The 26,799-nt window shown below is 41.5% G+C and overlaps 1 pseudogene; it reads right to left on the minus strand.

Annotated features, from left to right (window-relative positions):
• Positions 1-1,773: 1,773 nt before the first annotated feature.
• LOC125282878 (uncharacterized) overlaps positions 1,774-26,799 on the minus strand; it is an 89,543-nt pseudogene continuing 64,517 nt past the window's right edge.

Genomic DNA, 26,799 nt, shown 5'->3' on the forward strand with positions numbered 1-26,799 from the left:
TGCCGGCAGGAAAATATCCTACTATGAGCTGACCCAAGCTCCCCTGAAATCTGAAAGAGGCCATTTCTTTATTGATCAGATGGGGCCACCTTTCACTTTGTACACAGTCAGCCTTGGATGGATGCATAGAAGTCTTGGGTGGATGACCAAGAATCCCTTCATCCTCTGATTTTTCCCAGCTTCTTCATCTTCAGATCTCCCCCCCTCCTCGGGGTGCCAGTGCTATCTGGGTTTGCCCCACTTGGTCTGGACCACAGAGATCATGATTCTTGCCTCCATTCTGCGGAGGGAGAAGTTAGAGAGGATTCTCAGTTAAAAACTCCTTAAGCTCTCCATAGGCATTGTCTGCGATCTTTCTGCTTCTATGTAAAACCACTGCAAGATAAACAAGACTTCCTCTTGGCGGTACAGACGGTTTCTTACAGCCATCTATACTGGCTTAACAGGCCACGTGTTTTTAAGCTAAAAGTTTTCTTTCTTACCAGGAGTAAAGAGAAGTGATAAAGGGGAAAAAGAAAAACTCACCCTGCCAAATAGACCTAAAAGCAAGTGTACCGTTCCAAACTTTTTTTTTTTTCATAATCTAAACTTTCTATTCCCATCCTTCCTCCATAATAGTCTCTCCCAGTGGAAGAGATGCTTAAAATAAGCATACCTTGTAATTTTCTTCATTATAGACCACAAATAGGTCATTTTCAAAATTGATGTATGTTGCTTATAAAGTCCTCATCAACACCCATTTTATGTTTATTTGTCAAATTCCAATGCCTCGTACAAACAACTATGTGGCCAGAAATGAGGAGGGCTTTGTTGAGGTCTGTGGTTGAACTGCTTTATGGCTGTATTGTTCCGAATGTCCATCAGCAATGCACACTCGCAGGACAATGGGTCACCTTCCAGCCTATGCCTTTGCAGAGTTGCACAGCTCGTAGCAGACTTCAACTTTTGTAAACCTGTTGACATTTATTTGAAAAATTCCAGTTCAAAGGATTCTGAAAATTAAATGTCCCCAAATGTGATATCTTTGTTTAAAATTCTGAAAGGAAAGGGAGCAGGGCATGTGGATGTGCACCAGTTAAGGGTCTGAATTCATACATGGTCTGCAAGAATGGATTCATCTTTTCATTCATTTATTCAGTTATGTGTTATCTGCCCATTATTTGTTGATGGTGTAAAGTCCTGGGATACATTAGTGAATCAAGTTCTTTAAAGAAAACCCAAGTCAAAGATGGGCAATTGTTCACTGGACAGAGGAAATTGATTTCCTTGGGAAAGGGCACTGAGAGATGAATTTAGGGTCTGCCCTCTGAGATGGGCTTCTCCATTGAAATTTGTTGTCAGAGACTCTTCCATCCCATTAAACTCAAAGCCAGTAGCTTGAAGCCAACGGTTCAGAAATATTCTCACCTCTGTGGAGCATGAGAACCACTTCAAGGGCATCAGTTTAAGGGGGATTATGAAGCTGGGGTCTAACCAATTAAAATAGCTTTGGGGGCAGATACCATTTATGCTTTATTCCATAGGATTCTAGACACCTCTCTTGCTGTCTGTGTGGCCCTTAATGGGAACACAACTGGCATGGAGTCACTGGCCATATGTTCTCCAGCTTGCACCATCAGCACTTCTGTGCCATGAAAAAGGTGCTTATGAGAATTGTTAAAGGAAATCTTGAAAAGATAAAGACATTGCAAAAGAATACTCAGTACCTAAGGAGGAATGAAAGGGATCGCAGAATTCATTCCACTGCTCTGGATCCAAATCCCAGCTCCCCTGTTTCTTTTTTTTTTTTTTTTTTTTTTTTTTAAGATTTTATTTATTTATTCAACAGAGATAGAGACAGCCAGCGAGAGAGGGAACACAAGCAGGGGGAGTGCGAGAGGAAGAAGCAGGCTCATAGCGGAGGAGCCTGATGTGGGGCTCGATCCCATAACGCCGGGATCGTGCCCTGAGCCGAAGGCAGACGCTTAACCGCTGTGCCACCCAGGCGCCCCCCCAGCTCCCCTGTTTCTAATTAATAGAACATACCATCCAGACAAGACTTAGGAGAGATGGGAAGCACTTCAATAAGGGATACCTAAAAGGGAGACCAGGCTTTCACCATTTCCTAACCATTGTATCCCTGTTTTCAATTCTGTTTATTCTGCCCCCCCCTTTTTTTTTTTGGTTTAATGAGATTTTTATCTCTGCATTGATTTTATGTTCCCTCATCATTTATTTTTTACTGAGCTCTACCAATTTGTTTTATTTTCTATTGTCTTTTCATCTCCTTTTCATTTTGTGTGTGTGTGTACTTCCTCCTCCCCAAGAGATGTTGCTGCCTATAATATCTTTAAGATTCTTTGTCACATTCATAGAACAATCCCTCTTCTGATTTATGAATGTTTTCTGACTTTTTGCTTACTCCTTCCTCTTTTATTCATATGCATATGGCCTAATGTGTTTCTTTCTGGAGGTAATTCACATTTCTTGGGGCAATTCTATCCGAGGCTATCATTTGCTTGAAGACTTCTGTGAAGAAGGGCAGCCCAGAGCTTTACATGTACTGTATTATCTCAAAAACCTTCTCACCAAATGTGCCCTCGGCCCTGAACACACATTTCTCCTCCTTTCTCTTCAGTAAGGATGTTGATTTGTGCTGCGATCTGGCAAGCACAGTTTCGTCTCTCCTCCACCCTCCCACTGCACACTCGGTTAGCTAGGAGGCTAGGGTGTACTGCAGACGATAAGGGTGGAGCCTCCACCTGACTCCCCTTCAGCTCCCCCCACCCGCTCTTCCGTGGTTGACAACTGGGTCTGCGTAGGGACACACCCGCTGCTTCTCTGGCCACGTTTCTCTAGATCCCAGGAAACTGAATGAAGGATCCTTTGGACCTGAAGACTATAACGTGTACTTTTAGAGAAATCTGACTCTGCTAAAATCTGAGGTTTCTAGGTTCTCAGTCCCCACCCTTAGTGTTAGTCTCAATTTCTCAGAACTGGCCAGATTTTGGTTATAGTGAAGTTTCTGTATTTCATCAAAGATGGAGTTTTCTTTTTTTTTTTTTTTAAGCAGAGGTTTTCTTCTTCTTCTTCTTCTCCTTCTCCTTCTTCTTTTTCAAGCAGAGGTTTTTCATTTTTTCCAGAAAAGTTTTTCCAAAACCTTTTTCAAGGTTTCAAGGAGGCTTGGTGACTGAAAATGATTTAACTTGGATGTTTTTAACTGAAGGCTCTCTCATCACTCCTTGACCCATGGCAAGCTTGCTTCTACCTATAGCTGATCAGACCGCTTTCTCAAAGATCACTACTGACTTCCTGATTGCTAAAAGTCTTTCTTCCTGTCTGTTTTGTTGTTATCACAATTTCTCTTTTTGTGATTGAAGTATAATTCACATACAGGTTATATTAGTTTTAGGTGTACAATGTGATTCAACAATTCTATATATTACTCAGTGCTCGTCGCGGTAAGTGTGCTTTTAATCCCCTTTATCTGTCTCATCCATCCCCCCACCATTTCCCCTCTGTTAACCATCTTCTGTATCCATTCACCCATCGAAGGAAATTTGGGTTGCTTCCATAATTTGGCTACTGTAAATAATGCTGCAATAAACATAGGGGTGCGTATATCTTTTCACTTTATATTTCTTCTGTTATGGCTCCCAAATGCCCATTCTCTTGCTCTTTTTCAGTTTTCCTTCAATTACAGCTATTCTCCCAAGGTTTTTGTTTACATGATCTAATGATCAACTCCATGCATTCCCCAGGCTTAAACTGCCCACTGTACGCTTTACTCCCAAATGTCTCTCATCTGTCCTGACCCTCTCTTGAAGCTCATACCCAGTTCCCAAAGTCTGACACCTGCACATGCGCACACCACGCACCTCATGTATGTTCGAAACCACTATTTTCTAATCGAGTGACTCTCAGAATGTTAATTAGTGTTGTGTAATTTGTCTTAAAGATTCACACATTATTAGTGTCCTAGGGTTGCAATAATAAAGTACCACAAACTGGATGGCTTAAAACAATTCATTCTTTCACAGTTCTGGAGGCTAGAAGTCCAAAATTAAAGTATTGGCAAGACGATGCTCCCTCTGAAGGCTTAGGAAAGAATCCTTCCTTGCCTCTTCCAAGCTTCTAGTGGTTGCCAGTAATTCTTAGCTTCTCTAGGCTTATAGCTGTGTCACCCCAATCTCTGCCTCTGTCATCACACAGCCTTCTTCTCTGTGTCTTTCTCAAAGCCTCCCTCTTCTTACTCTTATAAAGACACCATTCATTGGATATAGCACCCACCCAAATACAGCAATGCCTCATCTTAACTCGATTACATCCACAAAACCTTATTTCCAAGTAAGGTCACATTCACAAGTACTGCGGGTCAGAACTTCAACATATCTTTCAGCGGGACACAACTAACCCACTACCTCATGGCAAAATACATTTTGAAAATGTTGGTTTAAGCAAAATCAGGCAGATTTCATCACTAAAGAACTCCTCAGAGCTTTAACAGGCTAATGCGAATTGTAGGGGTTTTGTTAACGTTAGATTCAGGTGTGCACCATGACTCGCTATCTGTATATACTGCCAAACGATCACAAGTCAGTCAACATCCATCACCACACATACAGACTTGTTTTCCTTGTGATGAGGAATTTTAAGATTTACTTTCTTAGGAACTTTCAAATAAACAATGGAGTAGTATTCACTATAGTCACCATGCTGTACGTTATATCCCCAGGACTTATTTATTTTATAACTGAAAGTTTGTAGCTTTTCACTCCCTTTACCCATTTTGCCTACCAGACACCCCCCACCTTTGGCAACGATCAATCTGTTCTCTATATTTATGAGCTTGGATTTGTGTGTGTTTGTGGTATTTTTTTGGATTCTACCCCTAACTGAGATCATATAGTATGTGTTTTTTTCTGTCTGATTTATTTCATTTAGCATAATGCCCTCAAGTTCCATCCATGCTGTCACAAATGGCAAGATTTCATTCTTTTTTACAGCTGAATAATATTCCATGATGTATATAGGCCACATTTTCTTTATCCCTTCATCCATCAATAAACACTTAGGTTGTCTCCATGTTTTGGCTATTGTAAACAATGCTTCAAAGCACAATGGGGGTGCATTCCAACTGCGTTCAAAACAGCTAAATATGCAGGTCCAAAAAAGGAAGGTACTTTTCCAACTGCGACATTCACTCCGAAGCCCATTCATCTCCTTCAGCATCCCAAAGATCAAGCACGTGTTCTGCTCGGCTATCTGATGCTGCGCTCTAGCTGCACTTCCTGGCAGGTCATCATCCTCACCTGGAAGAGCAGTCCTCTAAGCGACCTCTTGATCATGCTCATACTGTGCCAAAGCTGGGTCCGTGCAGCCAAAGCTGCTCTTGCCTCCAGTGGGGCAAGAGCAGACATGGCAACAAACTCCAACCTAGCCTCTCCAGTTAGTTTTCTAGCAAGCCACAGGAAGGGCTTTTCAAAGTTGTAGTTACTTTTGGCAGAAACATCATAGTACTGAAGGTTCATCTTTCAGCAGAAGACAATAGATTTTGCCCTAAATTTCCTGTCCTTAATGTTCACTTTCTTGCCACACAGCACAAAGGAAATGTTCTCACATACTTGAACCAGATCTCTACGCCAGTTAGGCACATTCTTGTAAGTAACCCTTGATGGTATATCAAACGTGTAATGGCACACTGGACCGGGATGTAATAGCCATCTCTCAGCCCACCAAATTCCTCCTGATCAGCCGTTCCCCATACATTGAACTTAATAGGTCCTCTGTTGGTATGGAACAGAAGAGGATGGACCTCAAAACCCAAGGTAGCTATGTACTTCTCAAGTTCACCAGTCAGATGACATTTCACAAACGTATTTTCCAGTACTACCATCGCCAACCAATAAATTTTGAACTGAACTTGGGGTTCTCCTTGGGCAGTCATTGTGCTGTTGCTTCCAGAAGTGTCTCTGGCCCATCTGATAGAACAGTATTTCATTCTCTTTGATGAAACTGTAAATGGGGTTGTTGGTTTTTTTTTAAGATTTTATTTATTTATTTATTTGACAGAGAGAGCACAAGTAGGGGGAGCATCAGGCAGAGGGATAGGGAGAAGCAGGCTCCTTGCTGAGCAGGGAGCCCGACTGGGGGCTCAATCCCAGGACCCTGGCATCATGACCTGAGGCGAATGCAGACATTTAACCGACTGAGCCACCCAAGTGCCCCGGGATTGTTTTCTTAATTTGTCTTTCTGATAGTTCATTATTAGCAGGTAGAAATGCAACAGATTTCTCTATATTGTTTTTGTATCCTGCAACTTTACCAAATTCATTTATTAGTTTTCAGTTTTGGGGTGGTGTCTTTAGGGTTTTCTATATATAGTATCATGTCATCTGCAAATAGTGACAGTTTTACTTCTTCTTTTCCAGTTGGGATGCATTTTATTTCTTTTCCTTGCCTAACTGCTCTGGCTAGGACTTCCAATACTATATTAAATGAAACTGGCAAAATCGGGCATCCTTGTCTTGTTTCTAATCTTCAAGGACAAGCTTTCAGCTTTTCCCCATTGAGAATAATGTTAGCTGTGGGCTTGTCATATATGGCCTTTATTATGTTAAGGGTTATTTCCTCAATACCCACTTTGCTGAGAGTTATCATAAATGGATGTTCATCAAATGCTTTTTCTGGATCTATTGAAATGGTTATATGATTCTTACCCTCATTTTGTTAATGTTGTGTATCATGTTGATTGATTTGTAGATGTTGAACCATTTTTGAATCCCTAGAATATATCCTACTTTATCACGGTGTTTGATCCTTTTAAGGTATTGTTGAATTTGGTTTGCTAATATTTTGTTGAGGATTGTCTGTATATATGTTCATCAGGGATATTGGCCTATAATTTTCTTCCCTTGTGGTATGTTTGTCTGGTTTTTGTATCAGAATAATGCTGGTCTCATAAAATGAGCTTGGAATTGTTCCTTCCTCTTCAATTTTTTTAAGGAGTTTGAGAAGATTGGTATTAATTCATCTTTGAATGTTTAGTAAAATTCACTAGTAAAGCTGTCTGGTCTTGGACTTTGTTTGTAGGGAGTTCTTAAATTACTGATTCAATCTCCTTACTATTAATTGACATGTTCAGATTTTCTGTTTCTTCATGATTCAGACTTGAAAGGTATGTTTCTACGGATTTATCCATTTCTTCTAGGTTGTCCAATTTGTTGGCATACAATTGTTCGTAATGGTCTCTTATGATCCTTTGTATTTCTGTGGTATCAATTGTAGCATTTTCTCTTTCATTTCTGATCTTATTTCCTCTCTTTTTCTTGGTGAGTCTAACTAAAGGTTTGTCAATTTTGTTTATCTTTTCAAAGAACCAGCTCTTAAGTTCATTGACATTTTCTATTATTTTCTTAGTCTCTTTCATTTCTTTCTGCTCTGAACTTTATTATTTCCTTCTTTCTACTAACTTTGGGCTTCGTTTTTCTTTATAGTTTTTGAATCTCCAAGAATAGTTATCATATAGGCTATCACATAGAGCTTTTCTCAAACCTATATAACCACAAAGCCCTTTTTGGTATAGAGTCCTTCAGAAGGACAGTGTCCCAACAATAGACTTTGTATGTTCATTTACCAGTGTTTTGCAGATTTTCATGTGTGTATGAATCACCTGGAGATGGTGTACGAGTGCAGATCTTGATTCAGTAGATCTGGGATGGAGGTCTGAGATTCTGCCTTTCTTACAAGCTTCCTAGAGTTGTCAGTGCTACTGGTCCTCAAACACACTTTCTAAGCAAGCTTCTAAGCCAAAATCTTTATTTCCACCAATGTTTCTCTTCCTACATTTCCTGTCTTGGTTAATGGTGTCACTATCCGCATAGTCACTCAACTGAAAACTTGGACATCAAATTCCCTTCCCTTCACACCTCCTTCTAACCCCACCTCAAATCCAACTTATTGCCAAGTTCCATTTGTCTCTTGAATCTAGTCCACCATCTCCATCCCCATCGTCTTTGTTCAGGACTTTAGTATCTTTCCATGGATTATGAGTAACCTCTAACATTTCTTCATGTCTTTGATCTTTTCTCTCCAAACTGTTGCCAGACACAGACTTAATGAGGTCAGTCCCTCACTTTAAAATTGACACTGCTGTCCCACAGCCCACCAAATAAAACCCCAACTGCTCAGCATTGAGACAGTCTAGGTCCTGCAAAATCTGATCTTAGGAAATTGTGGAGCTTTATTTCCACTACCAGTTCATGACACAACAAGTGCTGTGATCACATTAGGTCACTCACCTCCCCAGAACACACCACGCATGTTCCCATCTCTGGACCTTTGTTCAAGCTCTTCGCTAGCCAGTATTGTCTTTCTCCTACCTTTTCCACCTAGAGGAATACTCTCATTCTTCCTAGTCTAAATATAATCTCCATTGTTAAATGTCCCCCAATTATAATTAATTTTTACCTCCTTTACATTCTCAAAGATTTTTTAATAATTTTGCTTATAGTTTCTTTAATGTTGCCCTATAACCATTTGTACATGTGTTGTTCTGGCTAGCTCCTTAAGGGCAGTGATCATGCATGGCACATAATAGATGTTTATTTATTCCTTTATCCATTTTTTTAAAAAGGCCATATATATGTAATAAATGAGTAACTAAGCAAATGAGCATACTGGGTGGAGGAGAGTCAAATTGTATGAATTCTTTTCAAAGTAAGGTTGACTCTTAAATAATGTGGGGGCTAGGATTGCCAACACCCTACACAGTCAAAAATCCATGTATAACTTTTTATTCCCCCCAAACTTAACTACTACTAGCATACTGTTGGAGCCTTACCAATAACATAATCAACTAACATGTTTTTTACATTATATGTATTAAATGTGGTATTCTTAAAATGTTAGAGAAAAGAAAATATTGTTAAGAAAATCATAAGGAAGAGAAAATACATTTACAGTACTGTACTGTATTTCTAAAAAAAAGAAGAAGAAGAATATACAGACAGTTCAAATCCATGTTGTCCAAGGGTCACCTCTATAGGCAACAGACCACCTGAATAAAATGCAGATTACCAAAAGCCAATCCTAGTCCTGAATCAGAATTTTGAGGCGACGGGACCATAGAATCTGAATTTTAGCAAGAAATCCAAGTGATTTTTTATTCAGTCTAATGTGTGAGAACCACTGCCTATAATTTAAAAGTAAACAGTTCATTGGTACCAACTTGTGCTCCTAAGGATTTAAAAATATTTGAGATAAAAATTCTCCTGTCAGGGCGCCTGGATGGCTCAGTTGGTTGAGCATCAGACTCTTGGTTTCAACTTGGGTCATAATCTCAGGGTCATGGGATCAAGCCCCTCATGGGGCTCCACCCTCAGCAAATAGTCTGCTTGAGATTCTCCATCTCCCTCTTCCTCTGCCCCTCCCCCCGTCAAATAAATAAGTCATAAAAACAATTCTCCTAGTCAAAGTTGAAAACTCTGTAAAGCGATAAAAAAAGTTAAGATCATATATTTAATGTCAATCAAGAACAAAATAATATAAAGATCTGTTATCTTTTGAGCAAAAAACTTGCTATTGAGCTCATGATAGTTCTTTTTAACATTTTCTGGCCAATGACAATTTAAAGCATGTACATGCTAATTATTTCAGTAAAGCTAGGCTATTCCAGTTGCCACATTTTTCTGAGGCACAAGAATTGTTTTTAAATTCTCCCTTTTTTCTCTGCAGTATTTAAAAGCAACTGATTCCTAAATTACAACTGAGATCACCTACTCTTTGTTACTGGGGATCCACACAAAACTGAAGGCCATCTTTATGAATATAGAGCTAAATGAAAGTTAAATTTGTCACATTCTTTACCATGCTGCACACTTTCAGAGTTTCATTTAAAAAAAAAAATCCACATAATTAGTTTAGCTTTACCAGGAAAAAAATTTTTTTTTGAATGACAAGGTCAGGCTCCTGACCTTTCAGTAAATTAGAGAAGATTGCCATAAATTGCACAATATAATGAAACACCAATTTGCATATTTGCTGCTATATTAAAAGGGATCAGTTTTAGCTCACAAAGCAGAACAAACAAAAACATGCATTTTAATAACTCAAATTACTCCCAGGAAGTGACCCTCAGCAGAAAGCCTGATTATCACTACTTAATTAGAAGCCTTGGAAATCTAAATCCTCCTTTAAATCCTATTCTGGGTACAGTGAAAGATGAAGCCATGAGTTTTGTCTAAGATTCAATATTTACTCTTTACTAATATGTTTGCTGGAGAGACTTCCCAAGCATTATAAAGACATGCGAGAAAAAATTTAATATTCAAAGAAAGAGTGCACAAAACCTGTGTTGGCTTGCAGGTGCAAAGCAATTAACAAGCTGGCATTTACAGTACTTTTAATTAATTAATTAAAAATGCAAAGCTGACTTTCATTTCTTTAAATGTTTGAACACTTTATCCATCAATAATAAAGCACTCCATGCTGCTGCGCAACAGCAGCTGGTAAATGAAAAAAGTTAGTGCAGTGTTAAAGTAAGTGGAGAGAGATCGGGAATTTGCTAGAGCATCTCCATCTCTTCCTTTCCCCCTAGCCCGCCCCCTCCAAGGATATTCTGAAACTTAGTGTCAACTGAGAGGGGAAACGGACTTTTGGCTACTCTGAGTCATAGACTGACAGTGACAATATTTGATGTGACGTGGTAACCTTGAATGGGAATGAAAACAACAAGGCTTGTTACAATTATGCTCCCCATTAAGGACCCGCCGCTCTGTTTCCTTCGGGGAGCAGGGTTGTTTGGAATTGAGGCTACATACCTCCCTCTTATTTATAAAGGTTAAAAACATAATTAACAGAAGGAATTTCAATAATTTGCAAAAGGAGTGGGTAATGGCTTCTAATGGAATGCTGCTGTGACTAATTTTACTGCTGGACGCTGTTCCAACAACGACTTTACTGGTCCCCGTGAACACATTTTTGGCCAGTACATATTTAAAAACAACACCATTAATGGACTTTAATTAAAACATAAATACTACAGTGCTACCTCGGTAGGCATTCACTCAGCTGGAACTAACTGTATTTGCTTAATCTACAATTTTAGATGTATTAGCAAAAATAAATGTTGGTGAATGTAAGAGCCTGATTACATATCTTGGGTAAATTGGTGATAATGAGTCAAGAGACTTTGTGTTCATTCACATATATTAGAATAAGAATCATTATGAAATTAAAGCTAAGATTAATCCTGCTAATGACACCACAGAGCATCTGGGAATAAGATAACCCAGATGTCAGATTCACTGTGCTGCTGTGCTGCTATTTGATAGAGTAACCCTTGAAGTGTTCTTCTAAGGCAGATAGCTGCTACCCCCCCAGTCCCAGCACTTGAAATGCAAATGAGTGACAAGATACTCTAATAATGAGAGCAGATTCTAGCAGTAAAGAAAATGAATAAATTAAAAAAAAACAACCCTCTGCACCACTGATAAGAACAAGCAGCAGGCACCCTGATGTCCTCAATTAGGGTGGATGACATCTGCCGAGCATTTCTCTCTAATAAAGCCCTCACTCGGTATTCCAAAGCACACGATTCTAACACTGTTAACATTTTAATGTCCTGGGCGTGCGTGGTAACATTAATTACAAGATGATTTGGATGACTTCTGAATCTCTTTTATGTCTTCCGCAGAAGAGAACACAGCGTTGCAGCTTTGATATCATAAATAAAATGGGGACGCCTGCCAAGCATGAAAGGTATCCTGAAGTCACTTGCGTCGGCTGTGTTGTCCTGAACCTCCGTAGCCAGGCAAAGAGAATCCTCTGGGCATTTACAGAGGGTCAGTAGCTATGCATTTTAGGGGGAGGCTGTGTGGCTCTCAAGGATTTTTTTTCCTTTATGCTAAAGGTGAACATTTTTGTTGCTGTTTTTAATTCCTAATGAGCTTAAAGTCCAATTAATATTTTTCTAAGCACAGTTTGCCTTCCTAATAGCTATTTTCATGAGCTTTGGCAAATGTCACCAGGGCTTTCTTGTTTGCTGGCTGGAAGATGGGGGCAGTTTCGCCCCTTATTCAACAGACTAACAAACACAAAGCCCTGGTGCTACAGGGGACCCCAGGTGGAGGGGGAGGTTGAGGGGCACAAGAGAAAAGAAATTTGTTGGTTCTCCTACTACATAACTGGCACTATAGCACCATCGTTCCTAAGAAAATACTATTGTTTTCTCTATTACATGGGGAGGAAACTGGGTCAGAGAGAGATCATGTAATTTGTTTGCAAGTTATTAAACATGAAATAAGGAGCAGAATCAGGATTCGAACCTGTGTCTGAGTGAGCTTAACATCCATGATGCCCCTGTCCCTCTTCACTGACCCCATGGCAGTCACTAGGGCTGTTCCCAGAGGCTCCGGGTCTCATCCTTTGGGGCACATGATAAGGTTAGGTTTCCTTGCCTTCCTTTCATAGCTGTGTAGACTTCTTTGACCCATGATATGCAAACAGAAGCTTCAAAAATCATGTGTGGTTCACCCGGTCCCCCCTTCCCCATGAGGAGTCATGGATGTCTCTCAGCCTGGATCTGAGGATGACTTGGAGCAGAGCCCACAGCCAACCTATAATGGACGTGAAGAATGAGCAAGAAATAAATGTTATTTAAGCCCCTGAGACTGTGAAAGTATTGGTTACTGCTGCGTAACCTAGCGTATCCTGACAAATATAATACTAAACATGTACAAACCTGTAAAACCCCAAGTGACCTGAGGAATGGATGAAGAAGGATGGAAAAAATAAAAGTGAGGAGAGATGTGGCTGAAAAGGTGGCCCAAGAACTGTAAGACCTGGGAGGAAAAGATTGCAACATCATTAATCCTAATGGGTTCCTCTTATATGTGCGAATGGCTCCCCCTAGAGTTTTGCAGTGCCCAACCTAGACCATCATGAGCAGGGGCCCTGCCATTTCTAGCCCTGCTACTTTGAGAACGTGGCTCCCCACTTTTTTTTTTACAGATTAAACCGGATTTGCAGGGTGTGCTGGGTATAGAATTCACATTCAGTCAACGAACACGTGCCTAGCCCGAAAAAGGAGCTTGCTCACTCAAAACATCGGGAACAATTCATCAGCACATTTATTAGGACACTTGTCAATGGATCGAAATTAATCGTGATGGCACATTACTGTCACCAGATGCATACAACAAAAGAATGTTATACAGTCACAGAGATGTATAGCCAAACGTGAAGGGAAGAAGAGAGAAGACGCTTTTGGCTTTTCATAATTAACTCGCTGTGGTACTGATTTACCGCTACAACAGAAGGGTTGTCTGAGGGGAGAGAAAATGAGCACAGCGATGAGGCAATGTCTGTGAGAATCCAGCTCCTTTTCTCTCTTGTATCTCTTTCCTACCTCTGTTTGGACCACTTCCATGAAATATCTTAATTCTCTATGCCAACTCAACCCTACTCAAAAGGCCTGCAGTTTGCCAAAATGACAACTGACCAGTAGGTTCAAAGTCCCCAGCCACCAATCAAAAGTTCTCCAGGGTATCACCCAAGGTTCCAGAGCTAGTGAACTGGGTAGCACACTTAGAGAACTTAAGTAGTAGAACTTTCTGGAACAGAGGCAGAATGGATCTCAAGCAGACAAACCACACAAAGCTGCAGGTCCCCTCCCTCACTATCCCTGTGGCACCGTCCAATGGCTGCATTCCTCTGGGGAGGATTAGAGAGGATTCTCGATGAGTGAATCAGCCCCTGGTATCTGGTAGTCCCAAGTTTTGCCTGTCTACTTGCACTCACAAGAATGTTGGTTAGCAAGAGTGAGAATGTCTAAGCTCTTACCTTGATTAGGACTCTAAAACCACGTGTGTAAAGCACCTCAATTTCTTCTAAAGATGTAGGAATAAGGTACATCCACATTCATACTCCAACACAGCAACTCTTCAATGACAGGGATTCAGTCCCAACGCTTATGTTCTAGAAAGTGAGGTAACCCGATACAAATACTCGCGAAGCCTACTCCCTATATCACCATGAACTTTCCCTGCGTTGTGCCTTAGCCTGGGCCACCTCCTTACCAAAAATGCCTTCCACTGGTAGTCGGTGAATACCTACTCGTCCTTCAAGATACAACTCAAGGGTGCTTCTAAAGCCTTCTCAGACCCACTCAACCAGAGGTGTGCACACCCTCCTTTGCCCCACATCTCTCTCACACCACAGAACTCTCTCTCCTGTTGTAATAATGTCACACGTCTCCTTCTCCACTGGACTGCAAGGCCCCTGGGGGGCGAGGTGGGGTGGTCTCCCCAGCCCCCAGCAGGATGCCTGCCACACAGGAGGCACTCGGTACCTACTTACTGAATATGGACAGTGGGAGGCAGATTTAAGATGCTGGGCTATCTTGGAAGATAAATAATACCCTATATTTTCTTATTGGGTGCTTAAGGCCTGGCTCAGCTATTGCTGCCGACAGACATATAGTACTTTTTATCTCCCCTTCCTAAGGCTTTGGCCTCACCTTTGTACCTTCCCAGATACTTTTTTAGTTTTTTAATAAGGTATCCTTAGACGAGCCTCATCCAATTAGCATTATTTTGTGCCCGGCTGTGACAAGATAACTGGAAAATCAATGAAAACAAAGGCTGAACGGCCTGAGTTCTCATGACTGAGTGGGCTCCTAGGTGTCTTTTACACAGAATAATTTATGGAAGCCTCCTTTAAGTACAAGCATTTCCATCTGTTTCACCTTCACTCTTGAGGGGAAATGAAATCGGAAGATATTTAGTCTGTTTCCAACCTAATATTTTTAACCTCTTCTTCTCAGCATTTGGAACTCTCGGTACCACATCTTTGAACAATATCTCAGGGGGAGGAGCTGTGTCTTGTCAACTTGGTGCCAGGCAGCGTGCTAGGGACTTCATGGCTCAGTGAGCTTAGTCTAGTCGGGGAGAAGACAGAAGACGCATTTTAAAAATAAATGCTAAATGGAGATACAATCAGTGCCTGGATGAAAAAACAGAAGGGCAAAGTTGAGGGGACATTTCCACTCAGCCACAAGGAGGACGGAGGAGGAAAGACCGGGCAGACAAGGAAGGGAAAAGAAGAACAAGAGAGTGGAGAAGGAGTCAAGGTGACATGCCACACGTGGAGCTGTGGAAGCCGAGGCTGTGGCGTGAGTTGAGGCAGGAAAGCAGGTGGGTGCCCTGTCAGAGGCAGCCTACATGCCATGCTGAAGACTTTGACTTTGCAAATAATGGGGAGCACCTAAAGTTTGGAAGGAGAGGGTGACATAACTCGAGCTGCATTTTTAAAGGATATTTTTGAAGGATATTGGGGAGGGGAGGCCATTGGAGGTACCATTAGGAAGCTTTTGCAGAAACTCTAAGTCATTGAGGGGTTTTTGTTTGTTTTTTGTTTTTTCTTCTGATGAGAATAAGGACAAATTGTCGGGGGAATGATTTCATTCAACAGAATGAAAGGTAAGAGCTGAATTGGATCTAAATGGCTACAAAAATTAAATCTCAAAAGAGAATTTTAGCCCTTTAGCTTAAAAATGTTGTGAACATTGGGCTTCTCTTCTAGAACATACTCAATGTCAGTGGCAGATGGGGCCCCACAGTTAAGCAAGGCAGAGAGAAGTAAACTGGAAAACCAGGATGCCGTACATTACATGCTTTCACAGAGGTTTGTACATGAGAGGTAGTTGAGATGGCGTCTGGGTGGTTAAGCGTCTGCCTTTGGCGCAGGTCATGATCCCAGGGTCCCAGGATTGAGCCCCATATCAGGCTCTATGCTCAGTGCGGGGTCTGCTTCTCCCTTTCCTACTCCCCCTGCTTGTGTTCCCTCTCTTGCTGTCTCTCTCTCTCTCTCTGTTAAATAAATAAATAAAATCTTCAAAAAAAAAAAAAGGTAATTGAGAAAAGGAAGGACTGGACTACTATGTAGGAAATGGGAAGAGTCCTTTCCCAAAAGCAACTTGAGATGGGTTCTGAAGTATGGGTAGGAGTTCATCACCCAGATAAAGGGAGAAGACAATCATTCTTAATTTAAGGGGGGAGAAAAGACACTATGGCAGAAGTGTCTAATTCAGAGAGAGGAAGGTCATCCTTCCTGACATCAATCCTAAGGTTTATGAAAAATCTCCACCAAAAAATCAGTATTCCTTTAATTAGCGTTCATGAACCTGCCATGCATGAATTTATCTTTACCTCTTTAAAAACTCATTCCTATTTTCACTTCTCGGGATTATGAGCTCAATGCTTATCGTTAACTGCTATTCATTTGACTGAAATTTACTTCATTTCAGTTTCAAGGAATATGTCTACAAGTCTTGCTTTTTCAGGAATTGTTGTCAAGTTTATATCACTTCTATTGATACTCCTCATCCTTCAATATCAGAGAACCTTAATTTTTTTGGTCATATTTATTTATATATGTATTTCTTTTCTCACCCCAGATTCAGGTTCATTTGGACTAATATAGACTCACCCCACCCACTTTAGCCATCTAGAAACTCACTGTAATGAAATACAATACAAATATCTCTGCCACTTCACCCCAGTCACTAGATATTACTCCTTGGTATAATGCCTATTTCTGTATCAGGACATTTTCATCTGTATGTTAGCTTTTCCTTGTTCCTGAAATAACATATCATGTATAGATTCGATCCAAGAATTCTAGAGAAAAAGGGCCCCAAGGACTATATTATATGTGGCATCATAAACTCAAGCTTTTAATTATTTGACCTGCTCCCCAAAATTATTTCCCAATGTTTCTCTAACTATTCTTGACAAGCACACTGCACAGTAACTCTTATTTAACCACAGTTGGTTCTTTACTGTCTCTCTTCTTTCTTTCCTTGGGTAAGAGAGTTCCTTTAATAAAAGTGATTGTCTCAAAGGAAACTTAAATCCCACTGCCTCCCTCCAGTGCTGCACTTAATGCTGTATGTTTAACAACACCTTGGGGATTACACTTAAATCCTGGAAAATCTTTAAGCAGCAACACACTGGCAACAGGAAACTCTCTGTCCCCTGAGATCTCAGGGACAGGGAAGAGCTAGAGAGGTGGGCTGAGAGAGGGTTAGAAGTTACTTGCAGGATAGAGCAGAGATATGTGCTCCCCTCCACACCCAACAGATGGACCAGGCACCCAGGGTCCTCCAAAGGTCTGGGGTTTCGGAATAAACTGAACAGACAGGCTCAGGAAGATCCAACTGGTCTGCGTGGCCATCTACTTCCATCCCTGCCCGCAGTCAAGATCTGATTTATACTCTCCCGAAGCAGAAATTTTTGCCAAGGTTAAAATATCCTCTCCCTAAATGAGATTCACCAGCACGCATACACACGTGCACGCACACACGCGCCCACACCCACACACGCGCACACTATTGCTCAGTCCAGGATTTGATACACTTCTCTTCAGCCTTATTCGTCGCCTGTAACCAAATTTTCCCTGGCTAAAGCTAAAACCCACTTCAGGTTTGCTCTGCCTTCATGGTAGAAGGAAACAGCTGGTCACTCTTTAGCGGGAAAAAATTTGCACACAATACTTCTTTCGATAAAATACGTTTGCATTTTTTTAAAAAAATAAGCCCAGAAGCAACCCCAGAAAGCATCATTATAATTACCTCTTAGACTGAGTCTCATAGAATCAAGGTGCTTTGTTCATCCTTTAAACATCTGTTGGGCACCGACTGCACAAAAACCGTGCTCGGTGTGGCATTATTAGCATTGCATGTTAAATGACTGACATTTATTAAGGCTTTAAAAACATCCGCAACTCTTATTGACTCCTATCACAAATAGGTCACTGACTATTGGCAATGATTCTTTGCACTACAAACAAATATTTAAAAATAAATTAAAAGTTTTTTGGGGGGGTTTGTTTTGTTTTTTGGGTTTTTTTTAGTGATTACACTTTTCATAAAATGCTAGCAGGCACTGCCTGCAATGCTTGATCATACCAGATAAGGAGAACTTTTGTGATACAATGAAAGGAAAGAGTCATTTTCTTCCTTCTTTCAAGACACAGAACCACCTGGTAGTCTGTGTATATTCAGACTCTGCTCTGGCAAGAAAGTTCAAGGGCATAAACAAGGAATAAACCGAATAAGCATTTTGCCTTCAAAAATCCATCTCACGTTTTACCACCTGAAGTACCAAGGCTCAAGAAAAACCAGTTTTGATGGGAAAGAACAAAAGAGCAGATGTGTTGGACTGTATGAGATGAATTCCGTCTAACTGTGGTGGCGCTTGAGAAATGCACCGTCCCACGGTGACATCACCGTGTCGCCCCACGTGCTGACGGAAAGCAGTAGCTCCTCGCATCTCTTCGTTATTCTGTGACGCGTTAGTATCTTCCTGATTTCCTACCCCATGTCAGAGTTTAAGACTTCCTTCAAAGCTCCCTTTTGAACTTAGGTCTAGCTAGGTCCTCTGGCTTTTCTGTCAAATGCACAGAGAAACACTCTGTGTACTTATATTTAGTGTACTTAGGGGTTTAATAAATATGAAAAGTTGTCCAACTGAAAAAAAAATCATTGAAAATTCTCTTTCTAGAGGCATCTGGGTGGCTCAGTTGGTTGAGCAGCTGACTCTTGATTGGGGCTTGGGTCATGATCTTAGGGTCCTGGGATTGAGCCCTGCATTGGGCTCCACACTCAGCACGGAGTCTGCTTGAGATTGTCTCTCTCCCTCTCCCTCTGCCCCTCCCCTGGCTCACAAGTGCACTCCCTCTCTCTCTCAATAAATAAAATCTTTTTAAAAAATTATATTTCTGGGGGGCACCTGGGTGGCGCAGTCGTTAAGCGTCTGTCTTCCGCTCAGGGCGTGATCCCGGCGTTATGGGATCGAGCCCCACATCAGGCTCCTCCGATGGGAGCCTGCTTCTTCCTCTCCCACTCCCCCTGCTTGTGTTCCCTCTCTCGCTGACTGTCTCTCTCTGTCAAATAAATAAATAAAATCTTTAAAAAAAAAAAAAATTATATTTCTGGGGCGCCTGGGTAGCGCAGTCGTTAAAGCACCTGCCTTCGGCTCAGGGCGTGATCCTGGCGTTCCAGGATCGAGTCCCACATCGGGCTCCTCCGCTATGAGCCTGCTTCTTCCTCTCCCACTCCCCCTGCTGTGTTCCCTCTCTCGCTGGCTATCTCTCTGTCACATAAATAAATAAAATCTTAAAAAAAAAATTATATTTCTACATTAAAGAAACATATAATGAGACTTACTATTGCATAATGTTTGCTTTGGTTTTGGACAGTTTATAGTCATTCCCCCACTCTCTTTAAAGCCATGGAAATACAGGCCAGGCTTGCTACTAATCCGAGAGGTTTTGTCCTGTTTGACCTCACAGATAGAACCTTGGTAGAATTTGGCTGCAGTTCCATTTAAAGTACATTGTATTGCTGTTAGCTTTCATATATATATAAAAGGGAGGAAGGGCAGAGACAGAATCGTAGCAGGTGCCACGCCCAGTGCGGAGCCCAACTCAGGACTCCTCTCACAACACTAAGATCATGACCTGAGCTGAAATGAAGAGTCAGACACTCAACCAATTGAGCCACCCAGGCGCCCCTAGCTTTTTAATTTTAAAAGAACAGTTTTCAGAAGAAACTGCATCTTTCTTGCAGACGTTCTAGAGCCCATCTGCTCATCAGTGATTTCCACGCTGGTGCCGATTGCAAAACTTTCACTGTGCCACCATCCAGTCTCTAAAAGATTACAGAGCACCAAGTCTGTCTAGTTGATAAGGGACACCAAGGAACACAAAGATAAGTTGAGTATCAGTCCTCAAGTGGGCCACAGTTCAATATGAAATGCCAAAGAGACTGGATGGCTTCCTAGAGTACAAATGCGTGCAATAGCAAGGCCCACTGACTCAGTTTCCTCAAAAGAAACATCATCTTTCCATCTTTTTGATCCCAGTGTTTTCGATGACTAAGACAATGACTACTTCCAGATGGGGGCCTGTCCCTCACACTCATAAAGCTATTGTTAAATCCTAGGAATCAAAGGGCTAGAAAAAGATGGGATAAGAAGGCTCGTAAGTTCTCTGCTGACTTCAGGATCTTCAGTCCCTGTTCCATCCCATTGCAGCATTACCATTCTAGGTCATGTAGTTTTTAAAACCAAAAGCTACTTGGAATCAAATACAGAAATCTCTGGAGAATAATGAGGACCAGATGGCTCTGATCCTTGGCTTTCTTTGAAAATCTGTTTTCATGATAACTTATCAGCACACCTCCCATTTCTTTGATACAGGGAAATATCAGTGTTCTTTTCCAATACCTGTTTTTCATATGAAAAAAATAAAATGTAGGACACTCAGATGGAAGGAATGAAGACTTACCTTGCCACCGCTGGCACCACTGTCTGCTGCTATTTAGAGAAGACACTTTTTTTATACTTAGATGTCGCCTCAGAAGACAATTAGTATGGGTTGTTATACATTGCTGAACAGCTGGGTGGCTACAAGATATCCATCCCAACCCTGTGCTTACTATATTCAGTAGCAACGGCCCAGCTCCACCCGGATTCATAAATACTAACCTCCAGCAACAGGTAGTCTTGTTCATTTACATTGGGGGACGTTATACCATAGTTTGTCTTGGGGAGAATGACAGCCCAGGACCCACGATTGCTAAAGCTGAGCATGTTGCAGCCGAGATGCGTTTTTCTCTTGTAAAGTCAGGCATCCACTTAAGTCTACATTTCCCACGCTAGCCTTATTAGATGGAGTAAAACTGTGGGCTCTTGATCACACATTTGTTTTGACATTAGAACAGATTCAAAACTGTATTCTGAGTTAAAATCTGCACCTTTCTAGAGATACTCTCTTGGCTCATCATAAAGCATGGACAGAGCCCTTCTCTCCAGGCTGTCTTCCTTTCTTGATGGCCGCAAGTTAGCCTTTCTCAATTGTCCATTAAGATAGACATAACACACCAGTTGTGCTGTAGCGACTTTTGAAGGAGCACATCCTATCCAAAATCCTGGTCAAGAGGAATGATATTTGGAAAGATTTCCTGGAGGAGAGAGTTAATACATTCTTCCAGGATCTCCAAGTTCCACCCCCGGGTGAAGCCAGGTCACAGAGAGCGGGGTGCTTGGACGCAGTGTTTCGACTAGCTGCAGCAAAATGTTTTTCCTGAAATTGCAGTTGGGCAGGGTGTAACTGGCTTGTTTTCAGGGACTGGATGTAAGTAGTGTGGATGCCCTTGAAAGTAAAGATTTGAGAAATATTTGTGTAATAAAATCTCTTGGTCTTGGCAACTGATTGGATGTGGGCTATGAAGAAAGACAGAAAGGAAAATCAAATTTCTCACATGGATTTGTAATGAATGATGGTGCATTTAATATTAATGGATTAAGGCTCAAACGAGGACACTCAGAGTTGGAGGTGCATGTGAGCCATTTAAGGACTCATGTCCAGCACACATTAGAATAAATGGGTCAGAAGTCAGAAAAGAGGTCAGTACTACAGCAGGAGGAGAAAATCTGCACATCAATGGTCTAAGAGACCAGCAAAGGAAGAGGATCCAAGAAAGCCATTTAAAAAAGAAATTTGATGACACATAAACTATACCATCGATATTGCCAAATATGAAATTATTTGACACCAAATTGCATGAAATTGATAATGTACCCATTAAACCTGGAGAAAAAAAAGAGAACCCAGCAACTTCATTGATTGTAGGAATAAGCAAAGACATGATGAATTAGTTCTCACCAAATACAGATATTTTTATTGACTTCTACCTCAACGGGAATATTTCAATGAAAAAGGAAAAAGCCAGATTGTTTAATCAAAAGAAAACTATGATTTCAAAGTGGACACCTGCAATTCACAGGAAAGTATCTGCACAAATACCTAACAAATTAATAGTAATTATCTCTCGGGCTTGTGTGTTAAGAGACTTCCATTTTCTTGTACATTTGTGTAGAAATGTAGAAATTAGAAGTTTTCTAACAATTAAGTATTTTTAAGCAGAAAGAAAGCTTAAAAGAAAACCAAGTGGACACTTCATTGTCTTTCTAATAAGTTTGTATTCTATCTCTGCTGTCTTCTTCAATTCTCAGTACCAACTGAAGGAAAGCTGCTTTCATTTTACCGATCTGTATCTGCCAGACCAGGAGATGCCAAAGAACTCAGGTTTTAGGGGAAAACTGTGACCTCCTGTATAAGAACTAGAACACAGCCTGCCCTTTGGCGGGCCTGCTGCTTCTCTACAGGGGATTGATTACTCAACAGAAATGGAAAGCAGGCTCCTGGTGAAGCCACTATCTGTTACCCACAAGCAACCCTGGCCCCCAAAGTCTGCAAGCCAGGTAGGAATGAAGCTTTCTGTCCATTTCAGCACCCACTTCCTCTCCACCCCAGGCTCTCCAGAGGTCAGACTTTCATGGCTTGCTCTATACTTGCAGCTCCATGGAAACCATATCTGGGACCGAAAGGTCAGCCTACGTGGATTAAGAGGGCATCTGCCCCGGACTTACAAGGGCTGTTACTTCCACATTTGCAGATAGAAACTTACCCCCTGTTGCTCACACTGATGAACCTAATGGTTTCCTGGCATGCCAAGTTCACAGCCATCTGCTCTGTTGGCAGCATGCCCATGTTGAAGGTGGTGAGCTCTGTTCAGACGGGGCGGGCCATGGATAGCCACCAAAGAGAGGACTGGAAAGTAGGCCCAGCAAATGCAGGGACACCTTATTTGCAGGAAGACTTCCCGGTAGCTAACAAAGCCTCATGAAGACCACATGACATACTGCATTACAAGGCAGCAAAGCTACCCACACTGTTGGCATATCATTGAGGCTGCTTTTATTCTGTATCCCTTTTTCTAAGTGGTCATCGAATGTGGAATTGTGAGCTTAGAGTAGGTAAAACCTGGCTGGCTGAACTTCTTCTGAGTGACCAAGCACAAGACAAAGGTTAGAGAACCATGTGTGGGGAACCTTCCCTGAGATAAGCAGATGCAGTTTATTAAACCATCCCCAGAGCTGGATCCTGGCCTCCAGTGAGGCACCATGGGTGGAAAATGGGCTTTTCTATAGGCCTCTTAGATATGGTTGCCATATATATATGTACATATATACATATATATGGCGCATATACATACATATATACATATATATATGGCATAGAACATATATAATATATACAGAGGGAGAAAAACTAAAAACTTATTTATTGTTTACCAAAAATTCCATTTAGATGGTGCCCTGTGTTTTCATCTGCTAGCTCTAATAACCCTACTCTTAGATCAGGCTAAATAGGCAGGGCGGGGGCAAGGAAGCAGACTTAAAGAGATTTGGAACAAGCCTAGGACAGTTGGCAGAAGTAATATCTCAGAATCAGAGCAGCTTAGAGAAATCCTCTTTCATCTGCAAATACTCTCTTACCTATGACTGAAATGTCTTTGATTGAAGGATTTCTATAGTTTAATCTTGTTTTAAGGAACAACAGCATCTCTCAAGCTTTATCGTCTATACACACGCATGTCTAGCCAAACTGTTGTCCCTACTGGTCTTTGCAACCCCACACACAGCCTGGTCACCGCAGCCACCCAGAATGGTCTAACTTCCTCATTGGTACTTACATCAGGTAAGCATAGAGCAAAAAAGAACATTGACATAGGAGCCAGTGTAAGCTGGGTTTGAATCCTAGATTTGCTAGTTAATAACTGTAAGTCCTTGGGCAAGTTTCTTCATCACTCCTTCAACAACAAATTCTAAGATTTTATTTCTTCATCTTCAAAGCATGAGTCATAATCCTGCTCCATTGCAGTATTAGGAGAAGGAAATATGATAATTATACTAAAGGGAATTACCTGAACCATAGCAGTTACTTAAAAACAATAGTTACTATTACTGTTGTTGTCAGTATATTATTCAAGGCTCAGCCCCCAGCCACCAGAACCTAGCAACTGATGGCACCTGGGTCTGAACCTTGACTTTCACTCTTTTTGTCTCTGTCGCTCATAAGCTTAGGCAAGTTATTCTGCAGATCTGTGCCTTAGTTTACCCATAGGTAAAATGAGTACACAGACCATGCCTAGAAAATAGGAAGTGCCGCGTAAGCCTCAGCCATTATTCCTGGCTTTCACGAAGCATGCCCAGATCAGGAAGGCACAATCCCGGTGAATTTCTTAGCACATTACCAGTCCCGTTTGCATTTGGTTCCTAGGATGTATCTCATCCTCTTGACTGTTCTCCTAACAGGAGCTCGTTGAGTGATGACGACGGCAATGAAGGTAAAGCAAACACGCAGAGCACTGAGTAAGCACGCAAGCAAGAACGCCAGGTGATGTGCGGACAGACAGCAGGTTAACTCTATGTACTATGTCTGCTGTGTGCCTGGCACCGTAGTCGGTACCACACACGTTCTCTTTCATTGCATGTCCTATCAACCTTATGAATTAGGCCACTGGTTTTCACTTTTACAGAGGGGGGAAACTCAGTTTAGAGAGTGTCAGTAGCTTACCTTAGCTCAAATAGCCCATAAGGTATTTCAAGATTCATCCTCAGGGGATGAGGAGAAGGAGCCCTTGCATACTGATGTGGGGAATGCAAACTGCTGCAGCAACTGTGCAAAACAGTCGGGAGTTTCATCCAAAAATTGAAAAATAGAATTGCCATTTGATCCAGTAATTCCACTACTGGGTACTAACCCAAAGAATATGAAAACGCTATTTCAAAAAGATATACACGATCCTGTGATTTTTGCAGCACTGTTTACAATAGCTAAAATATGGAAGCAGCCCCCGTGCCCAATGATAGATGAAGGATAAAGAAGAGGTGGTATGTGTATATATGTGTATGTATACACACACGCATACCACCACCACCAGCACGTCCACCACCACCACCCAATATTACTCAGCCATAAAAAAGAATAAAATGTTGCCACTTGCAACAACATGGATGGAACTAGAGAGTATCATGCTAAGTGAAATGTCAGTCAGAGGAAGACAAATACCATAGGATTTCACTCATACGTGGAATTTAAGAAACAAAAATGAACAAAGAAAAAAGAGACAAAGTAGCCAACTCTTAACTACAGAGAACAGGTGGTTAGCAGAGGGGTGGGGGGGGATGGGTGAAATAGATGGAAAAGATTAAGAGTACACCTGTGATGACCACTGAGTAACGTACAGAATTGTTGAATCACTTTATTGTACCCCAGAAACTACTATAACACTGTATATTAATTATACTGGAATTTTAAAAATAAAATTTAAATAAAAATAATTATAAAATTTTAAAAATTAAAAAAAAATTCTTTTAAGGAGGCTCTATACCCAGTGTGGAGCCCAGCACAGGGCTTGAACTTATGACCCCAAGATCAAGAGTCAGACACTTAACTGACTGACCCACCCAGGTGCCCCTTAAAATTTTAAGATTTATCCTCAGGCAACCTGACACAGTACAGCCAATGCTCTAACCTACCCTGCTGTTCCACCATGGACAAATCACTCAAAGGAGCTGAGCCTTAGTTTCCTTAGCCGTGAAAGAAGGGTGGTAATATTAACTCCATATTGCAGTGAGGAAGAAATGAGGTCATTCACATGAGGTGCTTAGCCCAGTACCTGGTCCGTGCTCACCACATACCCAGCAAGTACCAGGTGTTAACAGCAACTTTCATCATCGTAGTTGGGAATGTAGTTTTAGTCGGTCTCTCTCCAGCGTCTGTACTCTTAACTCCTGCCAATCGAACACAGACCTGAAAAACACAGAAGGAAAACCAAAGCCTCTAACGCCAGGAATGATTCAATAACGGTCACTTTTAGGTCTTTCCTGGCATTTCCTAAAGGGGTCTTCATTCTTTTTTTTTTTTTTCTTCACTGTGTAAAGTTTTCATTTTTATTTTAAGCTTTTATTTAAATTCCAGTTAGTCACAACATGCAGTATAGTAGTTTCGGGTGTACAATATAGTGAGTGATTCAGCACCTCCAGACATTGCCCACTGCTCATCACCACAAGCTCCCTCTTAATCCGCATCACCTATCCCCGCCCCCCACCCCCATCATAACCCTCAGTTCATTCTCTATAGTTAAATTCTGTTTCTTGGTTTGCCTCTTTTTCCTTTGCTTGTTTCCTCTTTTTCCTTTGCTTGTTTGTTCCTTAAACTCCACATATGAATGAAATCACATGGTATTTGTCCTTCTCTGACTTATTTCACTTAGCGTAATAGTCTCCAGTTCCATCCATGTCATTGCAAATGACAACATTGCCTTCTTTTTTATGGCTGAGTAATATCCCATTTTATATATAGATATAGGTATATAGACATACCCCCTCTTCTTTATCCGTTCATTAATCGATGGACACATGCACCCCAATGCCTGTAGCAGCAGCATTACCTACAACAGCCAGTTGTGGAAATAGCCCAAGGAGGCTTCACTCTTAACCTACTACATCGGTAGCACATTCCTCTCCAAGAGGTTTGTGCGCACTCCCTCACAGGAAAGGGTGTTTTCCCTGAGAGAGGGGCCTGGGGCTCCTGGGTGGAGAGGGGCTGTACTCAGACTGCCAGGACCAGGACCAAGTCCTGGGTTTACAGTCCTCGTGTCTCCTTCCACATAGGGTGGGCTCCCGCTCTGCAAGAGGTCTGGCCAAATCCTGGGCTGGCTTCTGGCACTGCTTGTTCCCAGCGCAGACCAGAGTCACTCTGTTTGAAGTAACACTTACCTATCCCTCGCCCCAGGTGACAGCTCAGAGTTCGCTACCCCGCCCCCACCTCCCCTGTGCTCCTGGGCCATTTACCAACTCTTTTTTTAACCTGTTTCTTTTTTAATCTGTGAAAACAGGTTAATAA

Source organism: Ursus arctos, unplaced genomic scaffold (assembly GCF_023065955.2).
Source record: "Ursus arctos isolate Adak ecotype North America unplaced genomic scaffold, UrsArc2.0 scaffold_12, whole genome shotgun sequence".
NCBI classification, from domain to species: domain Eukaryota; kingdom Metazoa; phylum Chordata; class Mammalia; order Carnivora; family Ursidae; genus Ursus; species Ursus arctos.